We start from the raw sequence: 15,678 nt of genomic DNA, 5'->3' as shown, positions 1-15,678 counted from the left end.
CCAACCAGTCCAACCAGTCCATCCTACAGGAGATCAGTCCTGGGTGTCGGAAGGACTGATGCTGAAGCTGAAACTCCAATACTTTGGCCACCTCATGCGAAGAGTTGACTCATTGGAAAAGACCCTGATGCTGGGAGGGATTGGGAGCAGGAGGAGAAGGGGATGACAGAATGAGATGGCTGGATGGCATCACCGACTCAATGGACATGAGTTTGGGTAAACTCGGGGAGTTGATGATGGACAGGGAGGCCTGGTGTGCTGCAATTCATGGGGTCACAAAGAGTCAGACACGACTGAGCCACTGAACTGACCCTTCTAGTACATAGGTGTATCCGCCAACCCAGAAGTTCCCTGAACCCCATACTATGGAATTTTTATGGAGGCTTTATCATTTAGGCATGATACAAGAGTAACTCTTTCTGCAACCTCTTTCCCCTCTCCCTAGAATAGTGAAGTGAAGTGAAGTCGCTCAGTCGTGTCTGACTCTTTGAGACCCCATGGACTGTAGCCTACCAGGCTCCTCTGTCCATGGGATTTTCCAAGAAATAGTACTGGAGTGGATTGCCATTTCCTTCTCCAGGGGATCTTCCCAACCCAGGGATCGAACCCAAGGCTCCCGCATTGTAGACAGATGCATTACCGTCTGAGCCACCTGGAAGGTAGTCCCTAGAATAGTGGGTAGGACTAAAAGTTCCAAGCTTCCAGTCATGGCTTGGCCTTTCTGGTGACTGATACTCATCCACCAAGAGTAGCCTTGTTTGAACAAATGTCATTTCTACCACACAGGAAGTCCCAAGAGGGTGAGGTGCTTGGTGTCAGATGCTTTTATCATTGAGGAAATCACAAAGGTCTTAGCTCTGTGTCGGGAACTGGGATCAAAGACTAAATGTTAGGACAAAAGATTCTCCTAGCACCCCTATTTACAAGGATTTTTAGGTCAGGAACCAGAGGCAGAGACCAGGATTTTACATATACATATACATATATATACATATATATATATATATATATATATATATATATATATAAACACACACACACACACACACACATATATATAAAATACTATTATCTTGCTCATAGAAGGGAAGTGAAGTGAAGTCGCTCAGTCGTGTCCGACTCTTTGAGACCCCGTGGACTGTAGCCCACCAGGCTCCTCTGTCCATGAGATTCTCCAGGCAAGAATACTGGAGTGGGTTGCTATTTCCTTCTCCAGGGGATCTTCCCGACCCAGGGATCGAACCCGGGTCTCCTGCATTGGAGTCAGACGCTTTAACCTCTGAGCCACCAGGGAAGCCCTTTATTCAGGCATAATAATAAATGCTCTATGAAGTGGTCTTAAGTCTGAGTATCTCCCCCACTTCTGGCAGATCACCAGAGAGAGAAGCTCAGAGTCCTGGCCTGGCAGAGCCAAGGCTCCAGGCTCCCCAGGCAGGACCTCAGCCTCTTCCACACAAGGCAGGGTGCCTAGCACATGGCAGGCTGCATGTGTATTTGTTGGATGAATGAATGAATATAGTGTACAGACCTTTCGATGCGATTCAATTATTTAATTATTGATTCTTTTATGTGCATTTCCAGAACACCTATAACATATCCCAGTTTACCATTCACAGGATTCAAATGGCCTTTCCTCATCCCCAAAACAATGGTGACCTACATGGCCACTTTGCTGTTTCTTTCAGGTACATGGTAGGGTAGAATGCTGGGCACAGCCTTGGAGAACTTTCCATTAATAAGTCCCAGCCCTGCATTTTGGGAACATGGCCGGAACACAGCTGTTAGGGGTTGAACTGGATTCCTCCAAAACAGTTGGTAAAGTCCTAACCTCCAGTACCCCAGAATGTGACCTTATTTGCAAAGGTTGTTACAAATGGAATTAGCAAGATGAAGTCATACTGGAGTAGGGTGGACCGCAACCCCCCAACCCAATATGACTGGTGTCCTAGAAGCTGACCGTGTGTAGATGGAGGATTGGTAGAATGTGTCTGTGAGCCCAGGAGAGGCCTGTGGCTACCTGGCCCTAGGCATGGAGCAGACCTTCCCTCAGAACCCCCCAAAGGACCAACCCTGCTGACATCTTGATCTCAGACTTCTAGCCTGCAGAACTGTAAGACCAATAGTTCTTGGTCTTAGGAGACCAGTGGGTGGTCCTTTGGTGTAGCACCCCTGTTGTTGTTTAGTCGCTAGATCATGTCCTACTCTTTTTTGACCCCATGATTGTAGCCCACCAGGATTCTCTGTCCATGGAATTTCTCAGGCAAGAATGCTGGAGCAGGCTGCCATTTCCTCCTCCAGGGGATCTTCCTGACCCTGTGATCAAACCTGTGTCTCTTGCACTGCAGGTGGATTCTTTACCACCGTACTACCTTGGGTCCCTAGCAGCCCATGCAAAGTAATACAAAGGCTAACACAGAATTGTGCACTTAGGCCTCCCCGGTCTTGTTTGAAAACTATATACAGCCTGGCCCCACACAGTGTAGCTTGGATAGAGGCCAGGGTGAATGAACCACACGTATTTCTCTTAATGTAGTGGCCCATTTGTATTTCCTGACATCTACAGTCAGACCCAAGGTTGAAACCAGCAGGTGCTTTGCACCTGATCAGTGCTTCATCGGTGCCCTAGAGTCCATGCTGAGTGACTGTTCTGGGCATGGAGCTGGTCAGAGCACACCACCTTGTCTCCAAAACAAGAGAAGGTTGATGCTGGCAGGTTCCTGTGTTTCTCTGGGTGTTCCAGTGGAGAAGGAAGAGGAAGTGTGGAGGGAGAAGAGATATTGCTGTATCTTGAAAACTGTTCCCATAGCTTTGTGTGAGACTAAAACCCAAGAGTGAAAATTCCAAGTAGCGAATCTCCCTAACTGACCGGTCTTAAGATCTTGGATGTGCTGATGGACTTAACACTGCGGCTGTTCCCTAAAGATTTCTACACAGTCTCCCAAACTTAATTGGCTGACTTGTAGTTCAGACAGAGCACCCAGTTTCTTTGCTGTGGAATTCCTAACAGAGGCAACTTCTTCACAGGCCTTCCCTGGAGGCCCCTGTAAAATGCATATCGGCTCCTCTCTCCAGAAATCACTCTGTGGATGGGGGAGCGGGGAGGAGCAGGTGATGCACGTGTGGCCAGGATGGATCATTTCTGGAGCAGCCATGTGAAGTTTACAGCCAAGGCGCACTGACACTCTGTAATTATAATCAGGCACTTCAGAGGCCACCAGGGCAAAATCAGAGTAGGAAGCCCATGTGGTGGGGTGTCTGTGCTAGAAGTTCAGCTGCTCTGTTTGGAAGGCATGCTTGTCTCAGCCACTCTACTGGAGAGCTGACAGATACATACCAGGTGGGCATGTGACCAAAGATGAAACAGGTTAGCCATGTGGCACCTGGTTTGCAGAGCCAATACCTAAGGAAATCCCAGTGAGATTTGAGATACAGGAGGCACTGGCTGACTTGGCATGTGCTATGTCTTTGGAGATGGAAACACTTCAACAATTCCATTCAAGATCAGGTCAATTTTCCAAGGGGGCAGAATTTATTATTTGAATTATTCAGGGGAGTTTTATTAATCTACACCAAGATATTAATAAATGTCAACTAAATTATAATTATGTTTTGCTAAATATATCTGCTGAGATGCCTCCTCTTTTTTTAACTTGCAAGGAGGAGTCAAACTGTGTGTTTATGGACAGCCAGCCTTAATATTCTAAGTGGCAGGATGAAAAATTAATTTTCTTCAAATGCATACATTACTGAATAGTTAGCTGCATCTGAGCAGCCTGGGGTCCCCCTCAAAGAGCCTATGATTCATTTCTATCTTTGCCGAAGGGTAACATTCAAAGGCACCTGAGGACAGGAAGCAGGAGTTCTGGGCTCCAGCCCTGCCACCTACAAGTTCCTTCACCTTGACTGAGTCCCTGATATTCTCTGGCCCAAAGGCTGGTCAGAGGCTCCAGGGGACCCTCCCACCTACTTTTCTGCAGCTCCTCCAAAACATCTCTTCCTCCCTCTCTTGCTGAAGGCAGGAGGTTGAGGGCTCCAGAGGATGGGGTCTATCCTCCTTGACACAACATAAATCTTCGCTACCCCCCTCTCCTTCTTTGCACATCCCTCCTTATGGTGCTCACCCAATCTCCAGGTCCTTTGTCCTCCAGGCAAAGGGCACTTGGTGCCCAGGACTTGGTCCCCATCATGGCTGAAAGACTGTGTGCCCAGTAACAGAAGAAGAGGCCTCAGGGGAGAGCAGACAGGGCTTTGCAGAATATGGTACTTATTCATCCATCCATCCATGCTTTCACTCATGTGATCTGAAGTTACCAAGAACCTACCACATACCTAGAGACGGACATGGTTCTTGCCCTCATGGATCTTGGAGTCAAGGACTGGCTTCACCAATAGGACAGCCACCAGCCACGTGTGACTGTTGAGCCCTTGAAATGCAGCTAGTCTGAACTGAGATGTGCTATTAATGTGACTGACACAAAGACTTCATAAGAAAATCATAATGGAAAGTGTCTAAGTTTTATTATTGATTACATGTTGAAATGATAAATAGATATATCAGATTAAAGTTGACTCACTTTTTTTTCTTTTTATATTTTTAATGGAGCTACTAGAAAATGTAGGATTACATATGTGCTTTAAGTTTTTTTTATGTATTTATTGTAATTGGAGGCTAACTACTTTACAATATTGTATTGTTTAAGTTTTGAGAGGGACTTGAGAGGGTGGAGGTGGGCAGGGATGGTGTGGGCTGATACAGAGTAGCCTGGATAGCCTGAGAGAGTGAGAAGCTGGGCATGTCCTGGACCACCTGCAGGGAAGGCAGAGGAAGTAGTTGAAGGTAATGAGGACCAAGCAAGCACCAAGAGTAGTCCCCTCTATTTTAAGCACTCACTGTGTCTGATCATTTAATTTCATGGCTGCAGTGATTTTAGAGCGCAAAATGATTAAGTCTGTCACTGTTTCCATTGTTTCCCCATTTATTTGCCATGAAGTTATAGGATCGAATGCCATGATCTCAGTTTTCTGAATGTTGAGTTTAAAGGATGCTGCTCCTTGGAAGAAAAGTTATGACCAACCTAGACAGCACATTAAAAAGCAGAGACATTACTTTGCTAATGAAGGTCCATCTAGTCAAAGCTATGATTTTTCCAGTAGTCATGTATGGATGTGAGAGTTGGACTATAAAGAAAGCTGAGTTGTGAAGAATTGATGCTTTTGAACTGTGATGTTCGAAAGACTCTTGAGAGTCCCTTGGACTGCAAGGAGATCCAACCAGTCCATCCTAGAGGAAATCAGTCCTGAATATTCATTGGAAGGACTGATGCTGAAGCTGAAATGCCAATACTTTGGCCACCTGATATGAAGAACTGACTCATTTGAAAGACTCTGATGCTGCGAAAGATTAAAGGTGGGAGGAGAAGGGGATGACAGAGGATGAGATGGTTGGATGGCATCACCGACTCAATGGACATGAGTTTGAGCAAGCTCCAAGAGTTGGTGATGGACAGGGAAGCCTGGCATGCATGGGATCACAAAGAGTCGGACACAACTGAGTGACTGAACTGAACTGAACTGATGCCGGGTCATATATATGAGGTACTCATGAGGTGGTTACTAATGTTATTATTTCCATTTTATAGATGAAGAAACTGAGGCACAGAGAGGAAATGTGACTTGCCTGTCGCCTGTCACATTGTGCCGTGACAGCCAGAAAGTCATCAAATCGGGATTTGAGTGTGGGGGCCAGACTCCAGAGCCTCAGCATTGAACTTGCTACAGCCCCTCTTTGGGGCTGGGCTGAGGAGAGAGCCCCTGGTGGGGAATGGGCACCCCCATAGGTTTGGAGCAGCAAAGAGCCCGGTCTGAGGAGACAGGAAGGCTAATCGGGGGGCGGGGAGTTTGGAGGAGACCCCGTGTGTGCTGGCAGTGGTGGGGCTGAGAGAAAGGCCAGGACTGGCACTTCCATGGCGCCTGCTCTGCCAGTCTCTGCCCACCCTGTTATAAGCTGTGCCCTCATCCTTGTGTTCCAGCCACAGGGCCACCACCTGCGCTGTTCCTCTGCCTCCAGCATTCTTACTGACCCCCTCACCTGCCTCCTTCCTTTCACCATCACTTCCAGCCTCCATAACCGTATAAACCTCCCAATTATGGACTCATTTTGCACGTGGTACATCCCCTTCATGGGCTTTCCAGGTGGCGCTAGTGGTAAAGAACCTGCCTGCCAATGTAGGAGACATAAGAGACATGGGTTTGATCCCTGGGTTGGGAAGATCCCCTGGAGGAGGGCATGGCAATCCCATCCAGTATTCTTGCCTGGAGAATCCCTGTAGACAGAGGAGCCTGGTGGGCTATGGTCCATAGCGTCGCAGAGTCAGACATGACTTAAGGGATTTAGCGCACATGCGTACACATCCCCTTCTAGTATTTCTTTCAGATATAAAGTTACATTTATTTATGTGAACATTTCACCTTCTGTCTATTCCCTTAGGGAAGAAACTGTGTCTACTTTTGCTCACTTTATGTATCAGTTCAGTTCAGTCACTCAGTCATGTCAGACTCTTTGCGACCCCAGGAATCACAGCACGCCAGGCCTCCCTGTCCATCACCAACTCCCGGAGTTCACTCAGACTCACGTCCATCGAGTCAGTGATGCCATCCAGCCATCTCATCCTCTGTCGTCCCCCTCTCCTCCTGCCCCCAATCCCTCCCAGCATCAGAGTCTTTTCCAATGAGTCAACTCTTCGCATGAGGTGGCCAAAATACTGGAGTTTCAGCTTTCATTCCTTCCAAAGAAACCCCAGGGCTGATCTCCTTCAGAATGGACTGGTTGGATTTCCTTGCAGACCAAGGGACTCTCAAGAGTCTTCTCCAACACCACAGTTCAAAAACATCAATTCTTTGGCGCTCAGCCTTCTTCACAGTCCAAATCTCACATCCATACATGACCACAGGAAAAACCATAGCCTTGACTAGACAGACCTTAGTTGGCAAAGTAATGTCTCTGCTTTTGAATATACTGTCTAGGTTGGTCATAACTTTTCTTCCAAGGAGTAAGCATCTTTTAATTTCATGGCTGCAGTCACCATCTGCAGTGATTTTGGAGCCCCCCAAAATAAAGTCTGACACTGTTTCCACTGTTTCCCCATCTATTTCCCATGAAGTGATGGGACTGGATGCCATGATCTTCGTTTGCTGAATGTTGAGCTTTAAGCCAACTTTGTCACTCTCCTCTTTCACTTTCATCAAGAGGCTTTATAGTTCCTCTTCACTTTCTGCCATAAGGGTGGTGTCATCTGCATATCTGAGGTGATTGATATTTCTCCCGGCAATCTTGATTCCAGCTTGTTTCTTCCAGTCCAGCGTTTCTCATGATGTACTCTGCATAGAAGTTAAATAAGCAGGATGACAATATACAGCCTTGACGTACTCCTTTTCCTATTTGGAACCAGTCTGTTGTTCCATGTCCAGTTCTAACTGTTGCTTCCTGATCTGCATACAGATTTCTCACTTTATATATGCAACACCTAGAATAATTTCTGACCCACTATTGCTATCAGTAATACCCACTGCATACATAATCAGATCTTCCTACAACAGGGATGTTCTATCCACTGTACAGATGAAGAAACTGGCACTTAAAGAAACTTGCCCCAATTGTAACATGTATACTATCATGTAAGAATCGAATCACCAGTCTATGTCTGACGCAGGATACAGCATGCTTGGGGCTGGTGCACAGTGATGACCCAGAGAGATGTTATGGGGAGGGAGGTGGGAGGGGGGTTCATGTTTGGGAACACATATACACCCGTGGTGGATTCATGTCAATGTATGGCAAAACCAATACAGTATTGTAAAGTAAAATAAAGTAAAAATAAAAATTTAAAAAAAAAAAGAAAGAAACTTGCCCCAGGTTCCAGATCAGAAAGGCAGTTTCCCCCAACTACAAACCCATTACCTGTCAGTGAGACTGCAAGGAGGCAACCATGCCTCTGGGTGGGATGGGGTGGCGGAAGGCTGCTAAGATGGTCCTGGGTCCTTTCTAGGCCAGGGTCTTTCTGTTACTAGGACTCACTCATATCTGGTGAGCTTCACCCTCCTTCCTTGACCCCATGAGTCTCCAACCTTCCAGAACTCTCCATGTCTGCTGAACTTTTGCAACCCTTCCTCTTAGGCTGCCAGCCTAGTGAGGTCACCAGGATTCCAAGTGTTTGACACAGATATGGCCTCATCCCCATGATCATGATCATGCTCCAGCTTCCTAATCTGGACTCTCATCACCTTTTTCTAGAGGAACAAATTCCACCGTTTGCTGCCTTATACTGTAATCATTCATTCATTCAGTAATTGTAAGTGGCCATTGTTTCCTTTAGACCATACCTTGAGAAACTCACAGTCTTTTATGGGAAGGAGTCTTGCTCATTCGGTGGAACCCTAACTGCCTCAACCCCATCCTAAAGTGATGGGGTTCACTCACTTTCAAGACAGTCCCTTTCTGGAACCAAGTGATCTGTCTTCGTGCAGTCAATTGTGTTCAGGGAAAGAATCCTAGAGGAAGAATAGTCTCTTTCCTAATTGTCAAGTTGAAGACATGTGCTTCCTGGCCTGTTAAAATATTAAACTTGCTCTGTACACAGTTACTTACAACCTGCAACAGGCAGACCATGCCTCCAAGGCTCCAATCTGAGCCCCAAGGCCCTGACAGATGTTAGCTGTTGGGGAAATTCAGGATGAGAATACCTGCAGATGAATTCCATGGCATGTCCTGGAAACAAAAAGCAGGGAGGAGGGGGAAAGCCGGGCTTCAGAGGCTTTATGTTTCGGGGGTGTGAGGGAGTGCTCAAATGTGTGATCAGAGGCAGGAAAGCTTCCAGGTGGGGCAGGAGGGATGGCCGAAGGGGAGGGTATTCAGAGACAGGAGCATCTGGTGGACAGTGGGAAGGCGCTGGCGGAAACCTTCCTGTTTTGTTTGCTGTCACATTCCCAGTTCCAGGGAAGTGCCTGGGACATACTGGGCACGCGATCAGTCTGTGTTGAATGAACTGAATGAATCTCACAGGCTGTGTCTTCTGAGATTTTTTGTTCCAGGCAATATTCATAGGCACCCCAAGGGCTTCCCAGGTGGTGGTGCAGTGGTAAAGAACCTGCCTGCCAATGCCAGAGATACAAGAGTTATGGTTTCAATCCCTGGATCAGGAAGATCCCCTGAAGTAGGAAATGGCAACCCACTCCAATAATTTTGCCTGGGAAATCCCATGGACAGAGGAGCCTGGGGGGCTACAGTCCACGGGGTCGCAAGGAGTTGGACACAACTGAGCACGCAGCACACACAGGAAAATAAAATAAAGGACTTCAGAAAATTTGGCAAACTGACTGTTTTATTCCCCACAGTAGCACAGCAAGTTCTCTGCAGCAGTGGTTCTCAGACTTATCCTCTCCGAACCACCTGGAGGGCCTGGCCACAGACTGCCAGGCCCACTCCTCCTCAGTGGTCGAGGGTAGGCCTTGATAATTTGCATGTCTAGAGCTTCAAGTTCTTAAATGTCTCAGCTCAGGCTGCTATAATAAAATACCACAGATTGCCAGGTTAGACAACAGACGTTTCTTGTTGTTGTTGTTGTTGTTGTTGAGTCACTAAGTTATGTCTGCCTCTTTGCAACCCCATGGAATGCAGCATGCCAGGCTTCCCTGTCCTTCAGTATCTCCTGGAGTTTGCTCAAACTCATATCTATTGAGTCGGTGATGCCATCCAACCATTTCATCCTCTGTTGTCCCCTTTTCCTCCTGCCTTCAATCTTTCCCAGCATCAGAAACTTTTCCAATGAGTCAGCTCTTCACATCAGGTGGCCAAAGTATTGGAGCTTCAGCAGCTTCAGCATCAGTCCTTCCAATGAATAATCAGGGTTGATTCACTCCCACTTTACTGAGAGGATGATTTCTGCCCTAACCTCTGACTCTCACTTCAACTCAGCCAACCCTACCTCTGTGGGGCTTTGCAGAATTTTCCAATCAGCCCCAGGCTGGGCAAGAGAAGCTTTGTCCTGGTTGAGGGACTAATTGAAGTGCACCTTTTCATTGCATGGAAATGAGGCCCATCAGTAAGACCTGGAAGTTAAAGGATCTCCCCAGGGTGTCTTGCTGGGGTGACACCAGCTGATCCAGCAAGCTGACCACACAGGCAAAAATCATATCATGGTGCCAGGACACCAGTCTTATCATTGCTGCATAATAAAGGTGTTCCTCTCTCCCCATGGATAAATTTAAATCCTGGGTGCTAGCAATTCTTGATTTATACTCTCTGAGCACAAATTATAAAGACAGCCTTTTGGGATGGTTTTGAGGATTTGCCCAAATGTTCATCAACCAAATTGCAAATGGGAGTAGTTGCTTTGACACAGACCACCTTTTATGTTTCCTGCTCCCCTGGGCTCCACTGCCCTGAGTCAGCAATTGCTTTTTGACGGAAGACCCAGCAGGTGCTTTGTGAGCTGTCATAAACACCTGCTGCTGAAAAACCACTGAACTTTTCCCTGTCAATTCAGAAGCGCAGGCGACCTCCTGGGCAGATCTTAAATCAATTTGCAAATAAGAGTGGCATCTGTGCCTTGGCTTAAGGTTGATCTTCAGTTCAGTTCAGTTCAGTCACTCAGTCGTGTCCGACTCCTTGCGACCCCATGAATCGCAGCATGCCAGGCCTCCCTGTCCATCACCAGCTCCTGGAGTTCACTCAGACTCACGTCCATCGAGTCAGTGATGCCATCTTAGCACTAACCAAAACCTCATCTTTCTAATGTTCTGAAACAGTGGACTGGGGCCAGGTGGCCTTGCAAGTCCTCAGTGAGAATGCAGTTGGTTTAAATCCTCTTGGTTCATTAGTGTTCCATTTCAGCAACTAAAGTTAAATTTTGACCTACCCTTCAAATATGTCCTGTCAGGCAGGAGCTTGTGAAGCTTATGTATTCACTCTCATCTGAATCTAACACATGAGAAGGCTGCTGCAGTGAAAAGTGGCTTTCTAGAACACAAGGCACTTACTTAAATAAAGTAACACACTCCTTAGCATGGTGCACAAACTTCTCAGGATCCCAACCCCACTGCTTTCCGCCAGCCTCACCTCCAGCCACACATATCTGACAACACTGGTTGGAAAGTATCTTTCTATATGCACAGAATCCATCTCTCTTGATTGCTTTATCAAATGTTGCATTTCACTGTAATCTTTCTTCCAATTCACTAACTCTGTTGTCGGCTTTCTTGATTTATTTCAACCACTATATCTTTTATTTCTGAAATTTCTCTCTGGTTCTTTTTCAAACCTGCCTTCCCCTATCTCCTTTCCAGTTGCTCTATTTTCTCTGGTTCCTGGAATGTTTCATCATCTGTTTTGTCTGCTTTTTCTCATGCATGCAAAGGATTGTTCTCTCTATGTTTTATCAGTTTTTACTCTCAGTTCATCTCCAGCGGGAATTGTCCTGCTCATGCCCTGGGTTCGGAGCACATATCTCTCCAGAGGTTTTGAATATGTCTTTCCTAAAGGCCTAAAGACTTCAAAGATGCATTTTTAAAGTAGAGTCTAAGTTCTGGGTTTCCACGTCAAGTGGGCTGTTTACACTTGAAGCTAATGTGCATGCTCAGGAATGGCTTGGAGGGGTAACATCTCAGAAGAGATGCTTACCAGAGTGATTGGCTGGCTTCCCCCCACATCCCTAGGTAGATGTTGGCAGTTGAACCAAGACCCAGACTTCAGACAGTCCCAGACTTTATGCAGACGTGCCAACTCGAGTTTTCTTTGCACAGAAGACCTGAGTCATTCCTGATTCCTGTGGGCTTTGAAACCGCAGCTTATAGGCTGAGCCTTTCTCTCTTATTTTTGTTTTATATTGTTGATATTGTTGTTATAGTTCATGCAGCATCTCAGTGTATTTGGAAAAGGGAAGGAGTTTCCATATTTGTTCAGGTTGAAAATATGCTCTAAGTATTTTGAGTGCTTTGTTTTAGCTCAGTTCACACAACAACCCCATGATATACATACCATTATTATCCTTACTCTACAGGTGGAGGAATTAAGGATTAGGAAGCTTTAAGTACTTTCCTGAAGTCCAGAACATGGTTCCCCAGAAATTCCTAAAGCCAGTGTGATACCCACCCTGTGACCCCTACGCTCACCCTACGTGGACTCCCCGCCCCATCCTTGGTTGCCCTGCCCACTGCACTCTGTGGCTGCCTTCAGCCCCAGGGCAGCCCCTCACTCTGTCCCACCCACACTCATACCAAAGCTTTCTCACGCTTCTCCTGCTACATTTGGTCCTCTCTCCCTGCTAAAATGCCTTCCATCTTACTGTAATGTCAAACACACTTTCTCAACCTTTCCCCTCTCTAGTACATACTGTAAATTCTAAGGAGAAACGGGGGTGAAGTGGTGAGAGCAAATGAGAGAAGCATCTTTGGCATTTGGCAGTAACTTAGCTGGAGGGAGGGACGGAGGGAGGGACAGAGGGAGGAAGTCAAAAGCAGAGCCCAGTGTACTGGCTTGGATGACAGGTTGGATGAGGGAGCATTCGCTGAGGCAGGGGACACGGGACAAGGAGCAGGCGAGGCTGAGGCACAGGGCTATAGGGCTCAGTTTGGGGCATGGTGAGTTTGAAATGCCTGTGGGACATCTAGCTGACCACTTGGGCAATCTGACATGTGAGTCCATCACTCAAGAGAAAAGTGTCTGGGACTTCCCTGGTGGTCCAGAGGTCGAGAATCCACCTGCAAAGGCAGGGGACATAGATTCGATCCCTGGTCTGGGAGTATCTCACTTGCCAAGGGGGCAGGTAGGCCCATGCACCACAGCTACTGAGCCTGCATGCACCAGAGCCCATGCTTCACAACAAGAGAAGCCTGCACACCGCAGCTAAAGAGTGGCCTCCGTTAGCTGCAACTAGAGAAAGCCCACATGCAGCAGTGAAAATACAGGACAATCAAAAAAAAAAAATTAAAAGTAAAAACTTAAAGAACGATTTTTTTAAAAAATAAGAGATAAGTATCTGCTCAAGACCCTGATTTGGCAGTGAGCATGCCGAAGATGCAGGTTCGATCTTTGGGTTGAGAAGATCCCCTGGAGAAGGAAATGGCATTTCACTCCAGTATTCGTGCCTGGGAAATCGCCTGGCAGAGGAGCCTGGCAGGCTACAGTCCATGGGGTCACAAAGAGTCGGGCATGACTTAGCAAATAAACAACAACAACAAGGGAGGATTAAATGGTACAAGGAAGAGGAAAAGCTGCTTTGACATTGAGAAGCATGTTCCAAGATTGATTGTTGCTATGACTACCATCTTCCTCCGGTCCTCAAAGATTGGTACCTCCTACTGCCTGTAGGAAAAAAAAAAAAAAAGCTGTCCAAGTCCTAGGACCTCAGTTCCAAGCTATCCTTGTAGCCTCATCTCCCACTCTCACCTTTCCCAAACCGATGTGGCTGTGTCTGTGCTCCTTCCCTCCTCACAGGGCAATCAGACACCTGCCCGCCTCCACCATGGCACCCTGGTGCCTCACACAATCTGTGGGCATGAGTCACAACTGTTGCAAGCCTTTTGTCAATTCTATGTCTGAACTGGAAGCTCCATGAGGGCAGGTGCTTTCTTTGAATGAATGAGTGAATCTCCATTCGTCCCAAGCCTAGTATCTTTTTTTTTTTTTGGCAATAGGATTGATGTATTAAGGATTAAAAGATTGTTGCTCCATTTGCCTGGAATGTTTTCCTTACCATCTATTCTTAACGGAGTCTTAGCAGTTCTAGTCACCCTACATGCCACCTTCTCCCAGCCAGAAGTCTGGATCTCACGGTACATTGTGTCTTGTCTGTAAGACTAACCTCAATTCCCATTTCATTCAAGACTCTTGTGTATTTGATACCTAATCACCACCACCACCCCTGCCCCAAATTGAAAATCTGAAGGCAAAGCACATACCTGTTAAGTTCTGCGTTCCACACAGCCTCTAGTACACTCCCTCACACATTGGTTTGTAGGTAAATGCATCACACATTGAATAACTACGTTCAAAAATACCTGATTTCCTAAGAAAACCAACTCAAGAACTTCCCGTGTGGGCTTTTCTAGGCCATTTAGACCAACTCTTGGCAGCCTAACTTGCTCCCCTCTCATGAGAGGCTTCTCCAGTCCCCAGCTCACCCTGGAGTACCACCCTGCTCCCAGCCCAGACCTCCTTGACATTGTTCCTGCTACCCACCCTGTAAGTGATGTGAAAGAAAGCAAGCCAGAGGACCCAGCCTCCACCCAGCTTCGTCAGACATGGAGCACTGTAGAGTCAACCAGCACGTGGATTCAATGTGGCCATCAGGCCCGAGAGCATGGCCACTGAAAGTGGGGTGGTGGTGACCTGGGCAAGGAGCCCCCTTGTACTGCCCAACCGACTTTTGTGTTCTGTCTACATTTCAAAGGGTATGAGGTGTAGAGAGGGTTACTGCACTTCCACCTGCCCTCTTCCCACCCAGGACTAGTCAGAGGTTTCCTGATGCCTCAGAGAATATCCTGGGGGTGGGGGTATTCTGACTAGCCATCCTTGACTTGCATCCTGGACTGCAAGTCCAGGGTACGTTGGGCCTCCTTGGATTGGAAGCTTCCTCATTCGGAACTCTCCTTAGCTCCTCATTCTTCTGTTGCCCCCAGGCCCTGTCTCCAGGTCGTCCTTTGTACCACACCTATACCCCTAGTCAGCCTCACCTGGGTCCCAGACCTACCCCCAGACTCCTGCACCCAGTGCAGTGTCTGATCACAAGCATCAAGTAGGAGGGGAGTATAAACTGGGTTAGGACCTATAGTGGGATATACGCGGTACTGAACTGTATACTCATGAAGTGTAACAGGATTTTGGAAATGTGTGCCTGGACCCCTCCTGCTTACCTTTCAAGGGTCCCTGAAATATTCATCAGCCTTTATCAGGTTAATGGACTTCAAAAGGAGTAATTTTCTGAGACATGAGACAAGACAGTATAAAAAGAACATTAAGGGGAAAAAAATCTTACTCTAAAATGAAAGGGAAAAGATCATTTAGCATCCCTGTTGGTGTTATCTATTCATGAGAAACAGCACATTTAATCCAGAGTGGGGTGTAGGGAGGATTTCGATGCCCTCCCTTGGGGTCACCTTCCTGCAGAACTCATCTGTCTCTGCTCCCACAGATAACAGGGGCGATGAAGACAAGAGGATGCAGAAAGATCTGAGGGTGAGGGAGTCGGGGAGAGACAGAGTCTAATGTGACGTCTAAGGCACTTGCTTGGATTGGAGGGAGGGGGTGCCATCCCCCAGCCTTGCCACCTTTTGTTCTTCCTAGCTCCTTTCCAAGACACGCCATGTTGGCTTCTAATTTGGATCATACTGCAAAGAGATCAAACCAGTCAATCCTAAAGGAAATCAACCCTGAATAGTCACTGGAAGGACTGCTGCTGAAGCTGAAGCTCCAATACTTTGGTCACCTGATGCAAAGAGCTGGCTCATTGGAAAAGTCCCTGATGCCGGGAAAGATTGAGGGCAGAATGAGAAAAGGGCAACAGAGGATGAGATGGTTAGATAGCATCACCGACTCAATGGACATGAACTTGAGCAAACTCCGGGAGATAGTGAAGGACAGAGGAGTCTGCCATGGAGTCGCAGAGTCAGACATGACTTAGAGAC

General features: G+C 47.0%; 1 protein-coding gene across 2 annotated transcripts in view; it reads left to right on the top strand.

Annotated features, from left to right (window-relative positions):
- The window catches only part of CLSTN2 (calsyntenin 2), a 734,313-nt gene that overhangs the window by 675,890 nt on the left and 42,745 nt on the right, over nucleotides 1-15,678 (top strand). The gene's annotated exons all lie outside the window — the stretch shown is intronic.

Source organism: Ovis canadensis, chromosome 1 (genome assembly GCF_042477335.2).
Source record: "Ovis canadensis isolate MfBH-ARS-UI-01 breed Bighorn chromosome 1, ARS-UI_OviCan_v2, whole genome shotgun sequence".
NCBI classification, from domain to species: domain Eukaryota; kingdom Metazoa; phylum Chordata; class Mammalia; order Artiodactyla; family Bovidae; genus Ovis; species Ovis canadensis.
The sequence above is the reverse complement of the archived record's forward strand: the minus strand, read 5'-3'. Positions and strand labels throughout refer to the sequence as shown.